At 36.0% G+C, this 27,675-nt stretch overlaps 1 protein-coding gene across 2 annotated transcripts in view; it reads left to right on the top strand.

Annotated features, from left to right (window-relative positions):
• The window catches only part of SPAG16 (sperm associated antigen 16), a 1,004,062-nt gene that overhangs the window by 361,569 nt on the left and 614,818 nt on the right, over positions 1 to 27,675 (top strand). The gene's annotated exons all lie outside the window — the stretch shown is intronic.

Here is a 27,675-nt window from a genome sequence, read left to right as displayed (position 1 = left end):
CTCTATTTTCTTCTTATTCTGCACTCTCTCCTTGAGTAATCTTAGTTTCTTCCAGAACTTTCATTACAATCTATATACTGATCACTCTACATTTTCTATCTAACATTCAGAGTACTCCGCTGGTCAAATATACTCTGTTCCTTTACACCTTACTGTCACACTGAGATGCCCTGAGTTGGAGTGACAGCCTTGGCTGTCCCACTGCACAGCGCATTCACACTAGATTGTGATGATTCAATTCAGAGCTGAACTGAATTTGAGTCTGACTTTGCTCCTTTCTGATCTGCAATAGCTTGGGCAAATGATTTGCCATCTTAGGCTGTAAAATAGTAAAACTCCTGTAAACAGTGATGATTACATGAAATAATGCACACCAAGTATAAGGCATGGTACCTGGCACATGGTAGGGGATTAATCAATGTTAGCAATTATTAGTACTGCTAGTTTTCTCCTTTTCTTCTCTAAGTAATGCCTCTGCTGGTAACTACTACCATGGCACTTGTGTTTTGTAGTACTGTTGTGTGGTAGTTGCTCATCTCTTCCACTTCGGACGTTCACAGCCCACCACTGCCACCCTCACTCCTCCTTGCCTCTCCATCACTTTCCTTGTCACTACCACACTCTTATTTTTCATTTGTTCATATGGGCCAGTGTGTCCTGAATGGTAAGAAAGGCCTGGGAAGTTGTGTTAGTCATTGTGCATATTTCCCTGCTTTGCCTATGCTGTTTGATTACATATATCCTTGAAATCATTAGTAAAACTTGTTACTAGGTAAATTTATGATTTGTGTGAATCTAATTTGACACTCAAATCTGTGTGTTTTCTCAATAAATATGGTGGTATTTGAGATGATTGGAGTTGCTAGAAAACTTCTCTCTAGGTATCTGAGTCAATATTAGGCTATGATTCTAACATAATTGTCTGTAATAGTTACAGTTCCCTTTGAAGCAATGCATTGTCACATGCAATTCAGTGATTAAATGTATATACGTGTATAATGCAATATATTATCAATATCTATATCTCTGGGTCTGCATAGTGCCACAAGAGAGCAAATATCAACTTATCCAATTATTTGCTATTTTAGAGCTTATACAGTTTTTGACTATTAAAAATTAGAAATAAATAATTCACTCATTTAGTCTATAACTATTACGTAAATTATTTACATATAAATATATGTATTTCCTCACTAAAATACATATGAATGAAATTTACAAATAAGGTTAGCTCATTTTCAAAGCATCTCATCCTCTTTTGAAATATCTAGCCTGAACTATTTAGGTATTATTTATGAGATGTTGAAATATAACACACTATATTTGTGTCTTTTTTTAAGTTTTGGCTGTTGCAATGAATATTACATATTTCTTGAGTGTGTTATTTCCGAGACAAATGTGTATTCCATCATATTGTAATTAGGACCACAACATTTCCTAGAACATTGCTTACATCTTAATGAAAGGATAATCATGCTATGAAGCTTATATTTTAGACATTCCATTTATTTCTCTGTGGCTCTTTCACTTTGTAGAAATAATTTTCATTCTTTTTCATTTTTAATGCATCATGTACCAAGTGAAAAAAAAAAAAAGATTGTCTAAAATGAAACTGAGTGTTGTCTGTTGATAACAATTCAGGTATCTACATGAAGCCCCTTTTCTCTCCTTTTACAGATTTTAAAAATTCTCCATTTACTTTTATTGAGGACTCCTTGGATATTTCTAAAATTGCTTTTCTTTCTGCATCTTTTAAAAGATGATCTATATGTAGAGAGGATTAGAATCTGTAGGGACATGGAATCTAAGAAACCATCTGGATTCAGAAGAAAGGGGAGTTAATACTAATGACAATGTATAACAACAAGTCTACATTTGTATAGTCCTTTTAACTTTTCAAAATTTTTTAATCAATCATATAATGATACTTCATCATATATCATAATCTAGATCACACAGAAGCTGAGATTTCAACATGTCACCACTTACTGGATTATAAGGGAGAGCAATTTTACAAAATTAAAATCTCAAAATGGATTTTCTTTTGGCTGTTCTTTGGAAAGACCTGTTTCCTTAGTTGATATGAATCGAGAAGATTAAAATCAGACCTAAATAAAATAATTCCCTCATGGGAGATAAAGTCTGACAGTAAGTAGTGCTGGCACCCATTTTCACTAAGGTGGGCTCCTCCCTGGGTTTTGTCATGGACTGTGTTATTGTTCACAATATTGTCCTGCCCTTCTCTGTAGGAAGATTATACCTATCCACAAAATTGAATTCAGATGTACCCATATGGTGTGTGTTGGTCAATGAGATGCAGACAGAAGTGAAGGATGTTACTTTCTGGCAGAAGCTTTAAGAGTTGACACATGCGGGGCGCCTGGGTGGCTCAGTTGGTTAAGTGGCCGACTTTGGCTCAGGTCATGATCTCACGGTCCGTGGGTTCGAGCCCCGCGTCAGGCTCTGTGCTGACAGCTCAGAGCCTGGAGCCTGTTTCGGATTCTGTGTCTCCCTCTCTCTGACCCTCCCCCATTCATGCTCTGTCTCTCTCTGTCTCAAAAATAAATGTTAAAAAAAAAAAAAAAAGAGTTGACACATGCTTAGGCATTCTGTATTTTTCCCTCTCCTGTCATGAGGGGACATATTGTGTCCTAAAGGAGATGACATGACAAAGCTGCAGGTAACCAGCAATGGACATGTATGATGAGTGAGAAAGAAACGTTTGAGTTATGTCACTGGTGTGTTGGAGTCGCTCGTTACTGAAGCACAACCTAGACTGGCTTTGCTGATACAAGTTTGTTCAGGTTATTAGGATCTTCACCATCCTGTTCTTTAGTGCTGCTACTTACTCCTCCCCCCCTTTTTTTTTAAATTATTTACTTTTAAGAGAGAGACCATGAGCAGGGGAGGGGCAGAGAGAGACGAGGATAGAGCATCCGAAGCAGGCTCTGTGCTGACAGCAGACTGCCCCATGTGGAGCCGGAACTCAAGAACCGTGAAATCATGACCTGAGCAGGACTCGTTGCCCAGTTGTGAGGACCAGCTGTTAACACCTCCAGGTCCACCTCAGCCTGAGCTGGAGCCATCTTCTCCGCAGAGTAGCCTCAGTAAGTGACTAAGCCAGAATATGGTGCAAGGACTTAGCCATCTCTTTTCAACAGGGGACTTCTCTACTGGGTGATCTCTGTTCTGAGGCTCCCAGTTGGGCTGGCAGAGACTCTGTCAGGTCTGCACTGCTGTCTGGCAGTTCCTCCTGCCCAATCCTGCTTTCTCCTGTTTCTCCACAGATACTACTTTCCAAGATAATTTGTACTCCTCACTTTGGCTTGGCATCTGCTTCTCAGAGGAACTAGCTTGCACAACATTTACCTATCTTATGAGAATGCCTCCTTAGATATAAACAAACAAACCAACAAACAAATCCAAAAAGAATGCCTTCCCCTCTTCTTCTTCCAATGGCTATTCTCTTAAGTGCCTGTCTCCTCTGTCTGTGTTTATTCACTGGGCAGCTTTACCATGAGCAGGATAGTCATGCCTTGACACAAAACGGTAACTTGTATCAGTCATACAACACTATATCTAAGTATATATCCTTGGTTCTGTCAAGATTTTAAAATGAAATGTTCTCCTTGATAATTTTCTCGAGTGTAAAGTGGAGATAATAAAAGTAACTTTTCCATAGAGTTGCAGGAACAATTAAGAGCTACTGCTCCTTAAGTGCTCACTTTTTGTCAGGTTTTACTACTTTGTTTTACTTCCTTAGCAGGTGAGGCTACCAGGGCAAAGAGAGGATTAGTAACACACAGCTAGTAATAGGTTGAGCTGGGACTGAAGTCTAGACAGTGACATCACGGCCCATTATTTTAACCACACAGCTCTACTCTTTCTCAATGAACTTTGTGAAGAACTTAGCAACATGCCAGCCATGGATTTAAGCTCACCATTTGTTGGAGTAGGCATTCTATAAGTATTTAATATTATGATTTATTTATTTTTCAAGTGGAAAAAATTATTTGACTATAATTTGAAAAAAAAAAAAGGGCAGTTTAAAAAAAGCCAATTCAGTGAATTTTGACTTTATTTTGACGGCACTGAGTTATTGAAGAGTATTAAGGTGGGACTGACATTCAGTTTTATATGTTAAAAAGGGGACTCTATCTGTAGTATGGTCAATGAATTGAATGTGGCCATGAATGTAGGTAAGGAAATGGTGGAATTTTTCAGACTAAAGATGAGGGCAGCATGAACTATTGTAGCAGCAACAGGAATTGAAAAAAAAATTGAAACAAAATTTAGGAAACTCAAATTTTGACTTAACCTTTACACTAAATTGTGTCACATTAGTCTGGACGTTTAATCCATCTGGACTTCAGTTTACTCGTTGGATGTGGTAAATACTAAAGATTTTTTTCAATTGTATGGTATCTATTAAGAGAGAATGAGGGCGGAAAGTTAGGAGGAAGGGAGGGAAGGAGCAGTGTAGGTGTAATTGTAGGCATGAATATGGTCGAAGAGGTTTGGAATAACTTTAAGCTTTGTGTGTTTATGGCATTCTTAAGAAAGCATTTTTTTTTCAGCAAAAAACTGAATAAAGGCCATTTAACTTCCCACTTTATGTTCCTCTAGCTTTCCAATTTACTTTTAAACTCTCTTTACATAATAAACATATTTATATCTAGTTTTCAAAAAGAGAACTTGTAACATCTTAGAACTGTCACTTAAGTATGAAGAAAGAAGTCAATCACAGTGGAGATGTTTGGTAATTTAGTGAAACACATTAAGCAAGCTCCCAATAAAGCCAACTCTCCTTTAAAAAAAATCTAGGATATATGCAAATTCCAAAATGTTGTCAATCAGAGAAAATAATTTGCCATAGAGAGTAGTGAGTTGAATCGATATTTCAAATAATACAGATAATTGTAGGGAAAGTAAAGAAACAGGCTCCACTTTACTCTCTTGTGCTTTGGCAAATTGTGTTGCATCTGCTACAGACCTGGCAAAACAAAGTGTATCATTTTGGAAATTGCTGCTGAGTGTGGTTATTGTGCACTACCATAGCAGAGATTTCCAAAGTCATTGCAGAGCTGAGGTGACAGGGTCAGTAGGCGTTAGCACTTTTGGGGCTCTTTGTCAGTCTGCTAAATAGCTGACATCAACTTCAGGAGGCAGAAAAGTGTCAGAGTCTATTTTCACTTGGCAAAACTTCGACCAATAATGGTTGAGTGAGTAAAACTTGTACTCACTTACTTGTACTTTTAGAACTCCACGATGTTTCTTGAGTGTTGAATTAAACAAGAAAGCTAAACAATAATTGATTTGACATTTTCATTTGTTATCATTCTAAAAATTGTCCAGAAAGAATCCAGATTTTATTTAAAAAAATATCAGTAAATATAAATGTAGCAGTGAAGACAAATGCAATGTTATTAAATATTTATCCTAGTTTAGGATAAAATTTCTTGCCTGAAATACCAAAATAGTCTACTTACCTCTCATTTTGCTTTTCTGTGGGCTTTCTACACAATGTAGCCAAAGAGATTTTTCTGAAATGAAAATCTGATCATGACATTCCATGTTTAAATATCTCATTATCTCACCTAATAAAAAAATACTTTAGTAGGTTAATTCATTAACTAATGTTATGTAAGGAGTCACATCAAACTTTTGTTGTTTATGGGGTGCCTGGCCAGCTCAGTTGGTAGAGCATGCAACACTTGATCTTGGGGTGATGAGTTTGAGTAGGTTGCGTGTAGAGATTACTCAAAAAATAAAATCGAAAACAACAACAGCAGCAGCAGCAACAACAACAAAACTTTGTTGTTTAAAACAACAACAACAACAACAACAAATCACTTCCTGTTCTTCATTTCTGTGGTTCCAGAATTCAGAAGTGGTTTGGCTGGATGGTTCTGGCCTGAGAACTCTCTGAGGTTGTGGTGACTTGGCTGAAGCTGCAGTTAGATGAAAGCCTGACTGAGGCTGGGGTATCCACTCCTAAGAAGGCTCATGTACTTGGCTTTTGAGTTGCTGATTACAAGCTGGTTTCTCTCCACAGGGGGCAGCTTGAGTGTCCTCACAATACGGTGACTAGTTTACCCCACAGTGAGTGATTTAAAAAAGTAAGATTTCTTCACTGATTTTTATGACCTAATTTCAGAACTTACTTTGTCATTTCCACCATTTCTATTGTTTGTATAGGCCAGCATTGATTAATTATGAATGGGCATTTCAAAAGGGTGGTAGTAATAGAAGACAAAGATGATTGGGTACCATCTTGGAACCTGGCTATCATAGTTGGCTTTCCTTTAGTTTGGGATAAAGTCCAAACTCTAGGACATTGCTTACAAAACCTTTCATCCTATGACTGTTTCTTATATCTTCATTCTGTTACTCCCTGGATCATGTTCAAGCCATTAAAAAAAATAAAAAATACCCTTATTCAATTCTAATGTACCACACTATTCCCATTCTTATCTCAGTTCTCATATTCCCATTCTGTTAATTGATTCACTCCTACTCATTTTTAATGTCATTAGATATCACTCTTTTCTGAAAGTTTCTCCTTGACTTCCCATTCATTGATGGGTGACTTGGTTCTGTACCTCTGTAATATCTTGCCTTTCTTAAATTATAATCCCTATCGCAATTATATTTTATGATTACTTTTTCCTACTATATATACTAGTAACCTATGAGATCTAGAGGGAAGGGGCTTTGCATATTTTATTCATCATTCTGCTTCATTGCCCATCCCATGCCTGAAATGTAGAAATATTTGTTGAATGAATGAAAAGTTATGTACAAATGAATGTAAGAATATCTTGGCTCTCGGTAAGTGACATTCTTCTCATTTTGTAAGAAAATGGACATAATCTAATGGGTAAACTCACTGATAACTATTGTTGTTTAATTTATCTTTATAAACATTAAAGACAGAAAAGAAAAATCTAATGTAATGTATCAAGAGTAGGTTTTGGTTTTCTGAGAAGACTGGTAATTTGTTGATTCCAAAGATACACATCCTATTTTTTTCTTCCAATGACCAATGAAAACTAATGAAAGTGGTTTTATTATTCTAAGTTATAGATTGGTACTTTGACATCTGAGAACCAATGAAAGCCAGTTACGTTTTTCTACCAAATTAAAATATTTTTTTTTTCTTTCAGAGCTTTGAAATTACAAAGTTGTGGTTAATATAGACTCAGTCAAATTTTCTATATTTGTAAATTTTATATTTTTTACATTCTAGTTTTAAGGATGAACAAAACATCATTTAGTAAAATAGTGTTATTAATTAACTGTACAAAAGAAAGATCACTGAAAGATATTTCTATGAATTTGAAATGTTTTCATTAAATATGTCACTAAGCATGTCACTAAATGTAATCAAATCACTATTTATGGTAAAATACTCTAATCAACATAGCACTTACAGACATAGTAGCACTTAAGAAGAGTATTTAAGTAGTAAAGTTTCAGTGAAAGTTTTTAATATTTTAACAGGGTTTCATTGTCCATTTCTCCTGAAATGTTAGCTGACAGATAAATGAGGGGAAACAGGAAAGGGGACAGTTCACATCCCATCTTACTGATTGGGGTCTCTGGGTAAGTTCTTCATGTAGATTGATATGACATCTGTAAACACCAACTGACTGAGCAAGACCTGGCTCATTACTTGTCTTCCTTGTACAGATGTTTCTAGTAATAATGCCTTGGGAGCTTACATTTATCCTTTGCCCTATAGATGGACATATGTGACAGACACTTTTATAAATGTTCCCCACACTGGAACAATTATCTTGGATTTTTACCAGTGTAGCATTTACATAGAGCAAAAATTAGTACATTATTTGATAACCAGTTCATGGTAATCTGTGACCCTCTAATATATTGACATCATTTACACATAACACAACCTGAATTTAAAAAAAATTATTCTTTGATCATTTGATGTTTGAGACATGGATGTTGCAGATACAACTGAAAAGGAAAGTGTGAGGCTCCTTTCTATCAATGATACTTATATAAAGTCTGTTTATAGGATGGACAGACCATTTGCTTCCAGTTTGGGGTATTTGGACATATTATTGCAAATTCAAAAATTTGTTATGAAATTTTAAAAAAAGAAAAAAAATCCAATATTTTGAGTGATACCTCAGCTCATCAAAATTTTAGACTATGTGTAATATACCCATGATAAAAATTTCAGTTGATTAAACAAGGGTTCATTTTACTCTTGCCAACTTAATGAATATTACAAAGAAATCAAGATGCTAGGAGGAAAATTAAATACGGTCAAAAACTTACATTATGGACCTAACTCTCTGACTTTTCAAGTAAAAAGGCTGAATTTTATTAACCAACGAAGAAAAGTTATCAATTTTCATCCTCCAGCTTCTTCCAAAGAGTCAGAGAATAGTAACATGCATTGTTTTCAAAGGCTGACAAAGTATATTTGATTTTATCATTTTTAACTGCATTTCTCATAATATACTAGTTAGTTTAACCATAGCCTAAATGCAAATTTTTAACTCAAAGAATGCATTTTATTTTGAAAATTAAATTTACCATATTTTGTGTATATTATTTTGTTATTGAAAGTACCAGTATGAAAGTTACTGTGCAAAAATTTGTTATAGGAGATAACATAAATATTAACGAAAATTATAGAATTATATTTAATTTGTAAGCAATTATTTCATAATTTTTGCCTAGTTTATTATATCTAAACCCAAGATCTCTTAGGTCTCTAGCATAAGACTGTGAATATGTATCTATATATTGATTAATAATGTAACATTTGTCATATACATTATAGTTCAATGTTAAAAAATGTACTTTGGGATGTGAATCACATTATATGGATGTGTTGTGTTCATGTGTTATTTTCAGGACACTGACAAATTGCTATTACAACTAGTTGTAACTAAGTATGACATAATTCTCTTAATAGACTCTAGTGAAATGGGTGTTCTCCTAAGGTCTAAGATTCAATAGTTTTTCTCTGAGGTGCTTTTAGTTTCATGGCAAAACTTCAGTGATCAATAAGCTCAAAACTCAAGAAATCTATACCATTTGTGTTAAGAGTTCATATTAAGTGCTGAGACTAGTATTGAAGCAACAAAAGATGTTGATGATGTGGTCAATTTTCTTTCCTCTCATCCTTATACAATGTGATTGAATTTAATCATTTAGTAAGTTTTTATATCATTTTATATCATTAATTACCATACTGTTTTCTCATTACATGCTAGACAAACAGAAGATAAATAAATAGCTTATTTTTAGCAGCAATCCATTCTGGTGATATTTAAAATTGTAATGATACAAAAATTAAATGGAAAAACAACTGTGGAAGTGACCAGAAATAGTTCAGTGTGTTTGTGATATGCTAATTATTCTAGATATTCCTTATAAAAGACTACTACTTGAATAAATCCTCAGCTTTAATTTCAGTCAATAATTTTAGCTATTGATGTTTCCTTGGTGGCACAGGATCATAAATAACTAAATTAGCATGGCCCAGTCTTCCAACTTATTGCCTGCCATCCAATTTTCAAGCTGATGGATTTTTCTCTCAGGTGTTAGAAGGTGATTTTTGGATAAATTGTTTTGGCTAAAATTATCTTTAAATATTCGGTGGTAAATATGTGTTGCCTTGATCTGAAAATTTAAAGTATCAGTATCTTAGATCATTTAGACTGTTTAGTTTTCATTATAAAATCCATGCATACATATATAAAGGAATATTTAGAAGTAAACATAAAAGTAAAAACTCATTTCCAGTTACTCTAACAAAAGTAATTATTGGCATTTAAATATATTTTATTCTAATTATTTTTCTGTTTATATACATTTTTCCTATACTTGTAATCACTTGTTTTACATATCTCTGTACACTTCTAATAGCATCTGTATTATATAATATCATGCCTGATATATAGATACTCAACAAGTGTGATAAATTAAATATATGAAATATATCCAGATGCCAGCAGAATGTATATTTATACATACAGATAGTAGGCCCAAGGGTTTTTACAATCCCAGGACATACTATTCTCACTATTATCTATGTAAATAACATTCTCAAGACTATAACTCTATTTATATAGGCCACAATGTGAGTAGACCACAATATATCTCCTAGAATAGTATAACACTGTAGCCATATATGAGTATTTATGTGTAATATATATACATAGGTACACACACACATACATTCATATAATAGCCATAGGTATGTGTCAGTCTATTTATAAAGCTATGAATAATAGCCTCAAAATTTAATGCATTTCAACCAGTTTATTATTTGTTTATTAAATATTTTGTGCTCTGATACTGAGCTAAGGGCCAGGAAAGCAATGTATCAGTGAGACAGATATTATTCCAACCCTTTTGAAAATATCATGGGTGATGGCGAAAGAGTGTTAAGAAGAGACTTCCACTAATATTGCAACTCTAAAATGCTTAGCAGCTCCAGGACTGCAAACAGTAGTCCTTACATTCTAAACCGAGGTGCTGAATTATCTATGCCAGAATTGTAAAAGTTGACCAGAGAATATATAAATCCAGAGAAAAATATATGACCAGAGAAAAATAAAATAAAATAATAAAAAAGGGCTGAGAATTCATTTGGAGATTTGGAAGAGAGGATATTTTTGACAAAAGTCAGAGTCCTGTGACATTTGCCCTCCTTTCCCTCTAGGTTAAGAGGAAGACTCCCTTCTCTCCTCCTATATCACATGAGGATGTCTCCAACAAAATAATACTGAGAATTTGAGTCCTCTTGAAGTGGAGGAATATCAAAGCTAGTTCATGATTTACTTAAAAAAATAAAATTGTCTCGAGGCAAGAGAATAGCTAGCTGCCCTGCTTACCTGATGACAAGGCAAGGAGATAGTGCTCTACGCCTGAAAGGACTCTTCTTCTTATGGCAAGGGAGGGGCCATATTTCTTATAGATTGGATGTGGATGCCACATAAGGGAGGTAACATGAGAAGTTTTGAAAAGAGTTTTGTCTAAGATGACCTTCTGAAGGCACATAGTGACCACAGCAAAAAGAAGCTGAAAGCATAATACTAATGGACATTATCAGTTGCCTATATGTGGGGGAGTCACAGTCTTAAAAATAACAAATGGAGGGGGTACCTGGGTAGACTCTGTTGGTTAAGCATCTGGCTTGATTTAGGCTCAGATCATGATCTCACAGTTCGTGAGTTTGAGACCGGTGTCAGGCTCTGTGCTGACAGGTTGGAACCTGCTTGGGGTTCTCTCTCTTTCTCTCTTGCTCTCTGGCTCAACCCCACCTGCATGTGTGCTCGCTCACCCTCTCTCTTTCTCTCTCTCAAAATAAATAAATAAATAAATAAATAAATAAATAAATAAATAAAGTAAGTAACAAATGGAGATCACTAGAGAGGGACTCTTGGAAGAAATTTCACGTACCCCAAAGAAAAAAAAGAAACAAACAAACAGATTTTGGAACAGTCACTACAGGGTGTCAATGATATGTGACAACTGTGACAAAACTTCCTGTCTTGGCCATTTCAAGCCAAACTGAAAAAGAGAAGATTTAAAGTGGATGGTATACCATGGTTTTTATATTAGACAAGACTCGACTAAACATGGTCTTTTAAAAATTTTAAAACCATGAAGGGCCTTTAAAAGCAATGAAATTTGATTAAAAGGTCATCTGCCATAGGGAAACTATGAAAAAAGTATAGAGTTGTGTTATTCTTGCACTTTCTGCAGCCTCGTTCACTCTAGTAACCAGTTACAAAAAGCAATGACAACAAAATATCACAAACTTAATATATAGGAATTATAGGATATTCTAGGAGGACAGAAAGCTTTGCTTCTAGATACCTGAGCTGTTCTATTAGCAACTATTCCATGAATAGTTGTGAAGAGGAATTGATCTTGGCTTCATAATAAATCCTGCCTAAGATACTGACTATAGAGGTGAGGTGTCTCCAAGAGGGTGACACCTTGGGTGGAAAGACAGAAAGCCAGGGTTTGAGTGGGGTCAAAAACTAGAAGGAAATCTATTTCTTACACCCCGGGGGGTGCAGGGGAATATTCTCAATGTATTCATCTTTCTCTCCTGGAGTCTACCAAGAAAAGCATCCATAAGAGGGAAGAAAGCTTTAAAAATCTGTTAGGTTAAAAAATTGCCAAGCCATCTTACAATAATTCCAGTCAGGTAAGAACTTTCATGCTCTTCTCATCTTTCCTATCTTCTTCCTCTTTGACGCTAGAGGGCAGATAGAAATAGCAGCTAACAAGTAATAGGGGAGGGCAGTGAAAGATTTTACAGTTGAACAAACTTGGAAGCATAAATTAATCATATAGTGTAGGGAATTTATAATTTCTAAATCAAGCAGTGTCTTTGATTTTGAAGTTACCCGAAATTTCCCACTCCCTAGAGTGAGAACTAATACATGTATGTGTCCCCTATTATATGCCAAAATGGTTCTAAGAGCTTTTACCTCTACTAGCTCTTTTAATCCTCACAAGAGCCCCAGGATGTAGGAATAAGTAATATTCTGCCTTTTATAGAGAATAAAACTGAGGCACAGTTAAATGACTTGCCCAACATTATATAATTTGTAAGTGACACACACAGTTTGGGAGTTAAAGCCGGATAGTCTAGGCTCCAGAGTACTATACATGATCCTAACAATTACTTTATATGCTAAAAAGTAAAGATAAATGTCATGGATCTGCTCTAATTTTCATCAAGCACCTGACTTAGGGAACTGTGCTTCTCCCCTAAGCAGGTTTGAATATATTGAAAGAAACAATAATAAAATGGTTTCTATAACTTTAATTCCTTATTCAACGTACAGATTGTTTATTTCTTCTTCAGCTGTTAGAAGCTATTGAAGGGTTCCAAAATAATTTTTCCTATGATGGAACATGCTTTTTGATGTGATCACTCTGACTGCTGTGTATTTTGGTTTAGAAGGGTACCAGAGTGGAGGAAAATAGGTAGGTTAGAAAGACTATTGTAGACTGGTAAGTGTCTGAACTAGGTAATGGAGATGGATAGAAGAGGAGAGAGTCAAGATATAAGTATGAGACAGAATAGATACTTAAGGACTGATTGGATGTGGAGATGAGAAAGAGTTATGTGTGTCATTGATTTTGTGTGAAACTGAAAGAACACATCATAAAGTTAGAGTAAGGATTACATTAGATAATTCATGACAAACACTTAGCACCATAAATGGCTAAGAAAGTTTTCTGAAGCGGGAATGGCTTGGGTTGTATCACCTTTGTGCATGTCCTAGGGCGAGTGATATAAACCCTCTGGACTTTCTCTGCCTTGTCTATGCAGCGCCAGTACCTTCCTCATGGTGTATCAAGGGATTATGTGAAAGGATTCCTATTAAAGAGATTAGCACAGTTGCTTGTGCACAGAAGTTAATGTTACCCATCTTTTACTAGACCTTTTATTCTCATCTGCCTAATATTACTGATATAGGTCTTTGGAGTAATTTCTGCACATCACTAAAAACACATCGTTGTTCTCAGAGGAAGCCGGTATCTCATCAAGATAGTTCATTGCTCTCATATAAATAGCTCTTATATAAATAGGGGAGATCCTTTAGATTTGTTGTCTACTGATAAAGCTACTATTTTGGCATGATACAAGTGCAGAGGATACTAGGATATCACCCACAACATACATGATCAGGCAAGTGGGAAAATAATTGACAACTAACTACAACGTGCAATATTGTGTCAACTAGGCAGTGAAGAAAACATACCAAGGGTTAAAATTTCCCACATCTATCTATTTAAGGCCTCTGTGACACAAGGGTGTCACATTCTGGGACTTTTTGACATTTTATTTTCTGTGTTCCATACATGTTCTCTAATTTGGTTCTCTTTCCTTCATGTTTAAACACACAGTAAGTCTGCTGAAGTCAAATCGATGATTTTAATTTTAGTTCATCTTTATCTCAAATGTATGACATTTTGGGACATACTTATTGTTAAAACTTTGATTTTTCTGGGATGCCTGGGTGGCTCTGTTGGTTAGACATCTGACTCTTTGATTTTGGCTCAGGTCATGACCTCACGGTTTGTGGGTTGGAGCCCCACATTGGGCTTTGTGCTGACGGTGTGGAGTCTGCCTGGGATTCTCTCTCTCCCTCTCTTTCTGCCCCTCTGTGCATGTGAATGCTCTCTCTCTCTTTCTCTCTCTCTCTCAAAGTAAATAAATTAAAAAAAAACCTTTGAGTTTTCTAATTATGTGAAGAGTTAAAATCTAATAAAATATCTAAGTTGTTTCAGAAACACTGTTCCAAATATCAAAATAGTGATAGAAATAAGTAATTTATAAATTGATATACAAATCCATCATATCATGGATTGAACCATTAATTAGCTAATATACAAAGTAATTTGGAGGTGTCAGTGAATAATATACAGAAGTGAAGCCTATAAACAAATCTCACAATTATAAGTGGAAAAGTGCTTGAATCTAGAAGCAAATCCCAAATTTGGATTCAAGGAAAAATTATGGAGGTGAAAAAGGTAAACAAGGATGTTTTCTTTAGCCAAGATGGAAAACAAGAATCTTCCTTAACCAGAAAGTTGATGTCTTAAATTGCTATTGTTTTGGCATTATTTATAATCATTTGCCAATTGCCTTTTAAGGTAAATCAACTTATCTTTTGGTAGTAATTCTTGTGAGGGCAATTTAGATTCTTTTCTTAAATCTATCATTCCTAATTACCTTCCAGATTAACTCTATACAATTTAAGTCACATTTTTGCTGCACCTTATAGATCCTGGGATTGTCTCGTCACTACTTTGTCATCAATATAGTTCTAAAAATTCTGTTCGCAATCTATAGGACCTGCAGTGGTAAACACAACCAGGATTGAGATGTGTTGACTAGTGAATATAAATTCTTTGATCTCAGTGGAAAAAGAGAAATGCAGTCATATATCCCTGAATTCCAGTGCTTTCACATTCTAGCCTTTGAAGTTTTCCTTTTCTTTGCTATACATCTTTTGGTTCATAGTTTGTGTTTTATTTTTTTTCCCTGGTAGAATTCATTGATATACTTAGAGTTTAAATGTTAAAAGTATTACTTACTAAAACAGATAAATAAAAATAATTGTTTGATTTTGTAAGGCCATAGAGAGATCTATTCCATTCTACCCATTCTCCACATACTTCTACTATATAAAGCAACATTTTTCGAACTTTAGTAAGCATAGCAACTAACCAGACAATCTTCATAACATACAAATTCAACACTGTGGAGTCCTTGAATTCTGTTTCTCTAAGTTTCCAGGTAGTCCTCTGGGGACCATACGTTGAGCTGTAAAGGTAAATAAGACAAAGGGAAGGCCAGGAGTATCCTAAATATTTTGCTTTAGTGCTTTCACTATATCAGACATCTTAACATCCATTATCTACTAATAACCCCCATAATAATTCTAGGAAGTAAGTGATGTTACCTCTAAAATGTGAGAAAACAATGTGAGAGACACAGATACAACAATTCAGAGTAACAAACTGATGTCTGTGTTCAATAGGCAAGATGTACACTATGGAATCACCTAACTTCTGAAGGTCTTAATTTCCATTTTTAAAAGAGAATATTTACCCCACAAAGATGTTAGAAGGGGTTAAGAAATATGTAAAGTATCTAACCTAGTGCCTGACCCAAGTAAGTCCTTAGTAAGTTACCTATTGTTATTGGTATAACTCCAATGTTAGCAGTATATTTTGCCAGTCAACCAAGAAGAAAACTTAAGTGCTTATATTTCATATTTAGTGTTGGCTATTAAGAGGTGATATAATTTGAATTATAGATGTAATTGACAAATTTGTACTTCCATTGACCTGATTGGTTAAAATACTTAATTATATAATACCATTTTCCTTCTTTAAATAATGAATCTTGGTAATAACCATTCATTGCAGGTTATGAATGTCCTGACTTACTCATAGTTTTCATTAGTCAGCACTGAGGCTTACCAACTATGTATTTTTTACTTAGCGTGGAAAAGTACAAGTCAAGTAGTGAACCCTAGTATGCCAATCACTTAGTAATTTCAAGATTGCTCATTAGCATCATGTTGAAGTGGTAAGATTATCAGGGTATAATGTATTCATTTATGTTAATGACTCCTTAGTTTATCTTACATGAGAATCACGAATTTACTTAGAAGTAAAGAGAATGAAAGAACCACTAGAAGCTTTTAATAAAGTGTTTATGCATTTAAATATGTGATCGACTTACAATCATATTGCAATCCTTTAATCCTTTAATATAGGATTATTTAATATAGGAAATTATATAATAAAATGTAAAACACATTATTTATAAAAAGTAATTTCTTTCTTTCTAAATGTAGCTGACATTTCAGTAACTGAAATGGAAATTACCATAGTATAGGAAATGTTCTCTGCCCTCAAAGAGAGAAAAAAAAGATCATTCAAAAGTGATTAGAGACTAATTATAGTTTAAATTCTGTGAAAATAACTACATACAAAGTAAGAATTTTTAAAAATGGGAGAATGTGGGGAGTAATTATGGAAGTGATGAGTGAGAATTGAGCTCATATTTGAGGGATAAGGTACAGGTGGATGGAGGACATAAATGAAAAACAACAACTTGGAAAATAGCGTCCCTTCTCTTTTTGGATGAGCATGGGATGAAAACCTGAATCAGAAAACCTGAATTTAAAGTTGGTTCTAGTTTGAGCAACTGAGTGTACATTTATTGGACCACATTATCTCATGAGAGATTTATAAAAATTGTCTTCCCAACTACTCCACAATTCTTCATTTCTAAAATTTGAGTCCTAGCTATTCAGGGCAGGAAACAGAAGGGTGTACACAGACCACATATGTTAAGAACTGGTAGGAAATAGGACTGTGGACAGAGCATGGGCCAAAACACTGTGGCAGCCTTTAGCACCTAGCATTTGAAACAGAATTACTACCTGCTGCTGAAGATAGCAATAAGAACGTGCAGCTTAAAAGATCAGAATTAGGATGTGGTTGGACAAGGGAGCCAATGGACATCAAAAGACTGAGAAAGTAAAAAATACATGACAATATTGCAATAACTATATGAGTAACACACAGAGTGACTCAGATTGTCAGGTCAGTGTCATGTGTCATCCATGCAGGTGAACTAGCCTCTATGTGGACATTTCAGAGCTATAATAAGGGAGAATTAGGTGCCCAGAGCTCAGTCCACACAGTAAAGGTCATTATAATGAGGTAAGGGAACAAAAACTAAGGAGTCTAGCAAAAGCCTGGGGTTGAGAACATAGAAATCCAGGCATAGGACCGATGACTGTACAGTATAAATGTACTAACAACAACAACAACAACAAAAAAACAGACTCAGCAACAAAACTAACCTCAATTTTGAACTAAATTTTCTGAACTTGTCTGCCTTATGTAAGCTTTTCCTCATGTATTGAACTGGGAGTGGGAGCATTTAAATTAGCTAGCACAGCTGACTTTTTGGGGAAGGAGTCACCCATTTGGAAGGATTTTGAAAAGAGGAACATTCTTTATCTTTTCCTGCATCCCTCACTTTCTCTTCATCCAGGGATGAAGAGTGAATTACCTGATTGGTAATTTGAGTTCCTTTCTTTTTTTTTAAGTTTATTTTGAGAGCGAGAGAGTATGCAGGAGGGGCAGAGAGAGAGAGGAGGAGAGAGAATCCCAAGCAGGCTCCCCACCGTCAGCTCAGAGCCTGACACAGGACTTGAACCCATAAACCATGAAATCATGACCTGAGCCAAAATCGAGTCAGTTGAAAACTTAATCGACTGAGTTACCCAGGCACCCCAACTTCCTTTCTTTTTTATTATCAGATAAGCTTTCTGAATTGCTCTCTCATCGTAAGGGTTGGCCTGTGACTGTCCAGTTTAGTCATTCAGTGAGATTAAATAGAAAATCCAGAGTAAGGGATTAGGGAGCCATTGTGTTTGTGTATGGAAGTCATGCTCTGTAATCCAGGCTACTTTTTCTATCAAAATCTTCTATCTTTCTGAAATCTGAGGGAAAGATGGGTGTTATTGTTGTGCTCTGAACTTGCACAAAAGGCAAGATTGTCAAGTCTGATTTATAAAATCAGTTATCCTAATGTCAAATTTTACCAACAGTCTCAAGGATATAAGCAATTAAGAAACATAGACCAAAAAAAAAAAAAAAAAACAAAAACAAAAACAAAAAACCGATAAGAAAAAAGAAAGAAAAGAAAAAGGAAAAGAAAAAAAAAAAAAAAAGAAGGCTTAGGACATGATACATGACTTTCTGGGTTTTTATTTTTTGCTCAGACATGCAGTCCAGCCCAGAGTAATAGATGAAGTTTCTAGAAAGGATTGCAAATCACTTCATGTAGAGGGATTTTTAGGTTATGAAACATCTGTGTTTTACAGCTAGGTTGTTATAGGGCTTATGTGACATTTTCCAGGATGCTGTGCTTCAAACCCCACAGATTCTAGGTTTGCCTATTGTAAACAGACCAAACCAGGGACATTCTAGTGAGAAAATTCTATAGATAAGAATTGTCTTGCAAGTAAATGTCTGTCTTTTCTTTACCAGGAAGTGATATATCAGCATGTTTACAAGAAGGATAACCCAGGTTACTTGTTTTCTTTCCCTGGCTGTGGCTCTTGGTAACTGGAAAAAAAGATAAGTCAGATGCCATTGGTTTAGCTCCTTCCTTCTCAGACCCATTAAATGTCCACATACTGGGATAGGGAAGCAGAGGAGTAGGAATAGATATAGTGCAGTTTCTGGCTAAGCCAAATAACTATTACTACTTGTTATGAGTAGAAATAATATAAGATAACTTTAGTCTCAGGAAGAATAACATAGCCAGACATTATAAACAAGTTTAGGAGAGTGAAAATGGGGATAATTGACCAGTCAGAAAGTATCAGATAGCTAATCTGAGCATCATGATAGTAACATCAGTGGGGAGGAAGGAGTGGAACCCAAAGGTATTTTAAAGAAAGAAATGGCAGAAACTGGTAACTATACAGTAAAAATAGAATAAAGGGAAGAGCAAAAGATTTCCCTACAACTTCTAGTGAAAATGGTTAGGAACACCTGGGTGGCTCAGTCAGCTGGAGCACCAATTCTTGATTTCAGCTCAGGTCATTATCCCAGGATTCTGGGATCAAGGCCTGTGAAAGGCTCAGCACGGAGCATGGAGCCTGCTTAACATTCTCTCTCTCTCTCTCTCTCTCTCTCTCTCTCTCTCTCTCTCTCTCTCTCTCTCTCCCCCTCTGTCCCTGTCTCCCTCTTATGTGCTCTCTTTCTCTCCCTAAAATGAAAAAAATAAATAAATAATTAAAATTTAGAAAGTGGTAAAATTAAAATACATGGCATATTTGCAGAGTAGGTCAAAGTCATGAAAAAAGAGATAATCTGAATTTAATTGATGAGTGATAAGACATGACAGTCATTGAAAAGGAAGTAAGCCAGATATATTGAAAAAAGCAGGATTGGAGAATATGTGAAAATTTGGTTATTTGAAAATTCTAATAGTTTACTGAGTCAACAAATGTGCAAAAACACAATATTCTGTGTTATTTCTAGGCATGAGGAATATAGATGTGAATAAAATAGCTACAAACAAACAAAAATCTGTGCCTTTCATTATTCATTTTCTGTGTGCCTCTCTAATCTCTTACTACTCTCAGACTTTGACTTCGGTGATACTGTTACCCATAGGGGAGTCTGTGTTGTGTAGATGCATCTTGTAGATGTTCTTGGTTCTTGGGTTCTCATGAAAGATTTAGGTGAGGATCTGTGCTCAAAGACAGCCTCACTCAAATAAAAACAGCTGGAAGGAAAGTAGACACTTTCAAAGTGGGAAAGTGTGCAGCAAGGTGGCGACTGTCCTGAGGCTGCAGGGGCCTTTCCTTGCATGTGAGCATGGTCCTTCATCATGGACGGGGTGATCTCTAATGGAGGCTGCCTCCAATTATTTGGGGGACTCTTCCCATAGATTGGGAGGGGGAGTTTTTGACCCTATAAGGTTTGTACTGGAGATATCACTGCAGGCTTTCCCCAAGGGTCAGGGGCTATAACCGCTACTCAAATACATTATGAGTCTAAGGGATACCCTGGGGCAGAGGTGGAAGAGGAGAGTGTATGCTCTGCACCTGTGGGTCTTGATCTGTTAGTTCCAGAGTCTGGGAAGCCACAAGGTCAGGATGTCGTTCCCCTGACCTTCTAATATGTAACCATCCTTGCCTCTAGCTCATGTCTAACTAACTGCCTACTTTATCAATGCAAACATATTCTAAATTTGATTTTCTTAGAATGTGCTTCCACTCTCATCCCTCACCAAGAGATCATGTCAAGAGATATCTCTTTTTGAATACTTTTAACCCTGTGTAGCATATGTGGTCAGTACTTTCCCATTTCCTCCAGTGCATGCCAGTCTGATTTGCAACTGCCAAAATGATAGGCAAAGAAATCTCAGAGGGCTTCCTTTCACTGCTCAAGTCCACTTTGCCCACCCCTGTGGCAGTCAAGAAGGGATGGGGCATTAAACCTGCTAGGAACGGCCCTCAATCAGTGATTAGCAGTAGCCAGAGTATAAGTATTTCAACTTCCCTCATTCCTAAAGTTGAATATCTCTGAAGGATGTGTTCTCTATTACAGAGGTTCTCCAGCAGGTTCCCCCACAATGGTAGCTGGCTTATTAAGTACCCTTCATTAATTACCTTTGCCTTAATTTAGAATTACTGTAGGCAAGGATAACTGAACACAACCTTACCCAAAATATAATTTACTGAATGTGTTTATCTATGGGAGTACTATTAGAGATTATTAGTTGCTAATCTTTGCTTTGAAAAAGAAAAGCACTAAGAATTTTAGCTGCTGAAAGCCATTGCAATAAATTATTAGGCAGTATGAAAATTAGTTGGAATCTTGGCAGTTTCTATCAGAAATGTGCCCCTGCAGGCATCACACTACACTGGTCACTAATTGGCATTTGGCATTCACTTTGAAAGCTATAATAGCAGAAGCAGCCATGTCAAGGATGTCAAGCAGCCATGACATGACACTACTCATGTCAAGATGAGTAGTGAAACTACTTGGTTTCACTAGTGTGATCACACGCAGGTTGTTTTAAAACGTCTAGTGCTGCTGGAGGAACTGATGAATCTGACAGAAGGAAAGCTCTTTATGGGGAAATCAGGAGTCTGAATGTCAGAGGCAAATGTCAGATTGTTCTGTTCTAATTCATTCCTTTCAATTTAAGGATTCTTAGAAGATATTTAATGATATAGACATACACTAGACATCCTGCTTTGCAAGTTTAATGTTGAACATATAATTGAGGTAGAATTTTATCTTTGGAAAAGCTTGTGGACATTTTTTTGCATTTAATTTTGATATCAATCAGAGTCTTTATAGTTGTTTTGATATGAATCTAATATTATCAAATCACTATCCTAAACTTCTCAGGACATAATGAACATACAATGGAATTTAAAATAAATTTGCTTGCCAACATGCCTAAAGGAAATAAGTCATTAGATTTCATATTATGTAGACATGCCAGTTTTCTAGCCAATTTCATTCACTTATTTATTCAGTCAGTCATTTACGCCACACACTAGAAATGCAGCAGTGACTGAAATATACAGTACAAAACCACCTGCCTTCATGGAGATTAATTCTATAGAAGAAACTGGCAGTTAAAAAAATAACTATAAAAACCGTGACAAGTGCTGTGAAGAAAAATATATAAAGGGAGTGTGACAGGACATGGTGGGGTGGGTCTGGGGGCTTGAATAACAATTTTAGATGAGGTGTTCATGGAAAAACTCACCAAGAAGATGATTAAGCAGAAACAGGAAGGAGGAGAGAGTGAGCCATGCCAGTATCTGCTATAAAGTGCATAGCAAAAAGAGGGAAAAGTGAAGCAAAAATCCTAACATAGCAATATTTCTACACAGCATTTACGTCAGTGCCACATGGAGAGAAATTAATGGGGAAAGGAGTACTAGGAGATATGGTTAGAGAGGTCATGATGGACCTGATCATCCCTTTCTAAGGTCATTGGTTCCTAATGTGAGCCATGTGGGAAACTAGTGGAAGACTCTGAACAAAGGAATGATGTGAATTGACTTATATTTTAGTATCATCAATCTGGGTACAGGTTAAACATAAAAATAGAGTGCATTATTCAGATCAGGCAAATGGCTATAAATATAAATAAGTAACCTTCAAGTCACAGTAGCTTAATATAATAGCAATTGTTTGTTTCTTGTTCAAAGAACTAAATAAATGCAAATGTTCTGGCAGAGAAACACTCCGCTTCATGGTTGTCAATGAGGGATTCTTATTGGTGTGTCTGTCTCGCAGCTCCCTCGGTCCCAGACCCAGAGTGTCTGCTGCTTCTCTGCCATTCAGGTGAAGAGAGAAGGAGGACCCATGGGAAGCATATTATTTACACTAGTAATTGCATTAATAATTCACTGGCTGTAACTCCATCACATGGCTGTACCTAACAGCAAAATAGGCTAGAAGTACTGTCTAAATCTGTGTTGAGGGGGCAAAGGAAGTAAGTTTTAGAGAACAATTTAGAGTTTCTGCCGCAGGAAACAAGAGCAGTTGGAGGGATCCTAGATAGGAGGTTGTTGTGTTTGTTTGAGAGAGATGATGGCAGTCTGGACCACAGTGCTGGCAGTGGACACAGTGAGGGTGATGGATGGAAGAATTTCCAAAGCCTTTCTTTCTCTGCTTTTGGTAAAAGGCAGGGAGCATTAGTAGATGTTGTATGAAAAATTGTTTCAGAGATCAAATATGATTGGGAAGTGCTGGATTTCTCTACAGAAGATTTCTTACAACTTTTATTAAGCTTAAGAGTTTTTGTTTGTTTTATTGCCTAAAGATAAATATAACAGGCAGTTGTTTGAAAGAATTCTTCATGATTTTTTTTAATGGACAATGTCACACAGCTAATAATCTGTGGAATATTCTTTGGGGAGAGACATGAATTACTGTTTAGAAGACAGAATTTTGTCTTTGATACATACTTCATGTGTGACTGATTCTTTAACCTCTTTAAAATTTACTCTTGTTTTTATCTGTTTTGTTTTGCTTCTTTTTTTGTTTTTTTAGTTAGTAATATTAGAGTTTTCTTTTTTTTAATCATTTTATTTTTTATTGTGCTAGGTGTACTCTTTAATCCCTATTACCTATTTTCCCATCCCCCCATCCACCTGTGCTCAGGTAGCCATCAGTTTGTCCTCTATAGTTAAGAGTCCGTTGGGGCGCCTAGGTGGCTCAGTCAGTTGGGTTTCCGACTTCAGCTCAGGTCACGATCTCTCTGTTTGTGAGTTCGAGCCCTCTGTTGGGCTCTGTACTGATGGCTCAGAGCCTGGAGCCTGCTTCAGATTCTGTGTCTCCCCCTCTCTCTCTCTCCCTCCCCTGCTCATGCTCATGCTTATGCTCATGCTCTGTCTCTCTCTCTCTCTCAAAAAAAAAAAAAAAAAGCTTAAAAAAAAGCTTAAAAAAAAAGAGTCTGTTTCTTGGTTAGTATCTTTTTTTTGTTTTATTTTTTGTCTTGTTTTTGTTTGTTTTGTTTCTTAAATTCTACATATGACTGAGATCATATGGTATTTGTCTTTCTCTGACTGACTTCTTTTGCTTAGCGTTTACTCTCTAGCTCTATCCATATTGTTGCAAATGGCAACATTTCACTTTTTATGGCTGAATAATCTGTACAATCAAGCATGATAAGCACAAATGAATGTTATTATAACTCTTGCTGTAGCTAAGAAAGCGCAGGGTACATGGGGATACAGAGTTTTGACCATAAGCAGGCTGGATGCCTGACCATCAAGGAGTCTTACAAATATCATCTTCAGAATAGCTAGGTGGTCCTCAGCCTTTTATACCTGAAATTGATTAAACTAGATTTGCAAAGCCCAAATCTATGTGTCAACTCATAAAATAAAGTTGTATACAAACAGGACTCAAAACTTGTTAATTTAAAATAATCTGGGACCACTATGCTTATGTTTACCATTCATGACAACTTCTTTCCAATATAAGGATGTTTAAGAATGCCAAGTAAAGAGTTAAACATTTGTTTAATGAACACAGTGGATCAGAGAGAAAGAGTATGTTTTTTGTAGGGATATTCTCCTTAGGCCTTGATGAGCACTGACCCAGATAGCTCTTAGCTCTGCAGTAAGCATAGCCTCTACATGGTGTATCTAGATCAACTCTCCATTTTTGGGTTGAGAGGATACCCTTTCTCTAAGCCACACAAACTGAGAAAGTTTTTCAGTTTAGACTGTCTTATGATAAATTGAACAGAGAATCAATGATTTGATTTTCATTTGGGAAATCACAGTCTCTTTCTATTTGTGTTTTTTTTTTGCGATTATATTGGGTCACCTGGGAATGGCCAGTGAGCCGAATCACTCAATCACAGTTGATTAATCTTATCCATTATGCCAGGTTTACATAGTTAACGATCAGAGATGTTTTGTTTCTGATACGAAAGACTCAGGATGTAACACCAATGAGGGAAAGGCCTGCCAAGGATGAAATGGTAGGGGTCATAGTTGATGCTAAAGTTAATGAAATATATCATAAGAATTTTAGAGTGCATATAAGGGGAGTTAGGAATCAAAATGCAAACATACAACAATGAATAGCATGCTTTGACTATACAAACAACTGCCTGCCCTGTGTGACTTATAATGTCAGACAATTGGAATGGCTTGGCTGCATTCATTCCATCGCTTCCACATTCTTTCCCTTTATTTTTGAAAAATAATTTTACTGAATATGGAAACATCGATTGGTGGCTTTTTCTTTCAACACTGTTAGTATTCCACTCCACTTTCTTCTTGCTTGCATAGTTTATGAAAAGAAGTCTACTGTAATTCTTATCATTGTTCCTCTTTAAGTAAAGCATTTTACCCTCTGGCTGCTTTCAAGATCTTCCCTTTGTCTTTGGTCTTCTATAGTTTAATATGATGTATTTATCCTGTTTGATGTTCTCTGAGCTTCCTAGATACTTGGTTAGGCATCTGTCATTCATTTTGGGAAGTTCTAACTCTTTATTAACTTCAAATGTTTATTTGCTCTGTTCTCTCTTCTCTTTCTGCTATTTTAATTATGTATGTGACATGCCTTTTGATTGTTCCAGAGTTCTTCAATATTCTATTCTTGGTTTTGTTTTATTTTTTATTTAGTTTTTATTTTTCCCTCTTTTGGCATTTTGGACTGGGGAGTTTCTATTTACCTGCTTCAAGCTCACTGATCCTTTTTGTTGCCATGCCAAATGAACTGATGGGCCTAAGAACTAAAGCAAATAGATATTTAGTCGAGGATTCATATTATTCTGGCTAGTTGTTGGGTTATGTTTCATATTTGATATATTCCTAGGCACCAGAGTAAAAGAGACTTCAAATTCTGTGGCACCTGGGTGACTCACTGGTTAAGCAGAGGACTTCTGCTCAGGTCATGATCTCCTGGTTCGTGGATGTGAGCCCTGCAATGGCCTATGTGCTTACAACTGAGAGCCTGGAGCCTGCTTTTGATTCTTTGTCACTCCCTCTCTCTGTCCCTCCCCTGTTTGCACTCTCTGTCTCTCCCTCAAAAAAAATAAATAAGAATTAAAAAAGAGAGAGATTTCAAATTCCTGTAGTGTCTTTTTGGGGGAGAGGAGATCTCTTTTTTTTTTCTTTTCCACTTTGAATTTTTCTAAATTTCTCTTTCCAATAAGCCTGTGTTTTGTAACTCTTTCAGCTGTAATCCATTATTATCCTGGAGACTTCTTGGTGTGATCATAATATATGCAGGAGGGAGAGCCCTCTGTAATGTTTGGATTAAATCTCAGTTTTCATGTAGTTTTGTGTTTTGGAGGATGTGACCTTCACAAACAAGTGTGTCTTTAGTGATATAGGTTTTTTCCCAGCCCCTTACTCTCTTCCCTGGCTGCAGTATTCCAGTCTGTTTCTTTGAATCCCTCACTCCTTGTGATTATGTCCCCCATTCTTTGGTGGGACCAGAAAAATGGAAGGTTGGGATGGGAGGACTTTTCTTTCTCCAGTTAGGATAAAAGTCTAAGAAAGATTTTTCCTCTGGAGAATAGATCTGAATGTACTTCACAAGGGTTACTCTCATGTGCCAGAGTTATAAAGGATTTTTCTTAGATCTTCACTGTGAGAACATGGTGATGATCTTGGAAGTAAAGCCAAAGAAAATGAGAATACATCTTTTTTTTTTTTTTTTTTTTTTCAAATTTTTTTTCAACGTTTTTTATTTATTCTTGGGACAGAGAGAGACAGAGCATGAACGGGGGAGGGGCAGAGAGAGAGGGAGACACAGAATCGGAAACAGGCTCCAGGCTCCGAGCCATCAGCCCAGAGCCTGACGCGGGGCTCGAACTCACGGAACGCGAGATCGTGACCTGGCTGAAGTCGGACGCTCAACCGACTGCGCCACACAGGCGCCCCGAGAATACATCTTTAGGACTATGACTCCCAGGAATTTCTCACTCTCAAGCTAGTACATACTTGGCCTCCAGTAATTCACCAATATTACCATTGAAGGGTTTTAAAAAATCAATTTAAGGTTTTAATGGCTTCTGTTTCAGGTGAGATTGTGGTTCCTTTCTTCTGGATGAGACTGTGTCTCTGGATTTAAGGGTGGTAGATTGTCCTGGGACTTCAGTTCTCTGATGGGCCCAAGAAAGGTTATTAATTTTCAGTTTGTCCAACTTTTATTTTTATCGTAAGGAGAAATTATGACTTATAAGCTCTTTACAGAGATAAAACCAGAAGTCTCTTATTCCTTTTTGTAGCTCCTATTGTCTTCCTTGCTTTGGAAATGGGTCTCTAGAAAAGAAATGAGTTCCTTAGTAATTCTGAGATTTACTAGGGATTGAAGTTATTATCAGACTAGACTTGCCATGATTCTCTCTGGATATAACTTCTGTCACTTCACTGTCTAAATTCCGGAGAGTCCAGTGTAGGCCTACATTTTTTACTTGGACACTTAAGTAAAGCTGGTTGTCGAACAGCTTGTCTAACAGTATTTACTCTTGATTGAGCAACTAGAGGGGAGGATTATAAGTATAATAAAAGGAAATTGGCCGTAAACAAGGCACAGAAAAAAAGGAGACGAAATTCTGGATGAAATCTTCCATTTACCCTCAACATATTAACTTCAGTTCTTAGCTGTTGGGTATTGATTCCTAGAAGTGAGAAATTACATTTGTCCTCCTTTCCAAACCAAGATCCTGGAGACACTTCTTTTAAGTGAGCTACTAACAGAAACATAGATAAAATAGAGATAAATTTTATAAAGTTTAAACGTTTTTCCTTCCTCAAAAAAATGAAACTAATACAAAAGAGTACAAAATGTGCTACTAAATATGGACATGTTCTTTTAAAAATACTAGAAATCATAAATATTTAACTTTGCAGATTTTATAGAATCTTAAATTTTCAGAGTTCTAAGGGATTTTAAAGGTCAGTTTCTTTTATGTATTTAAATCATTAGTTTTATCCAAGTTGTAATAAAAGGGCTATATGAAAAGTTGGTATGTTACTTCTTCTCTTTTATCATTCTTTCTCATTCTTTTATGTGGATTTGATCATGCCTTTTTGGTATGAGTATACATTTCTT

Source organism: Panthera pardus, unplaced genomic scaffold (genome assembly GCF_024362965.1).
Source record: "Panthera pardus isolate Hobbes unplaced genomic scaffold, ASM2436296v1 HiC_scaffold_10, whole genome shotgun sequence".
In the NCBI taxonomy this organism is placed as follows: domain Eukaryota; kingdom Metazoa; phylum Chordata; class Mammalia; order Carnivora; family Felidae; genus Panthera; species Panthera pardus.
Note: the sequence above shows the minus strand (reverse complement) of the source record. Positions and strands in the feature narration are given on the sequence as shown.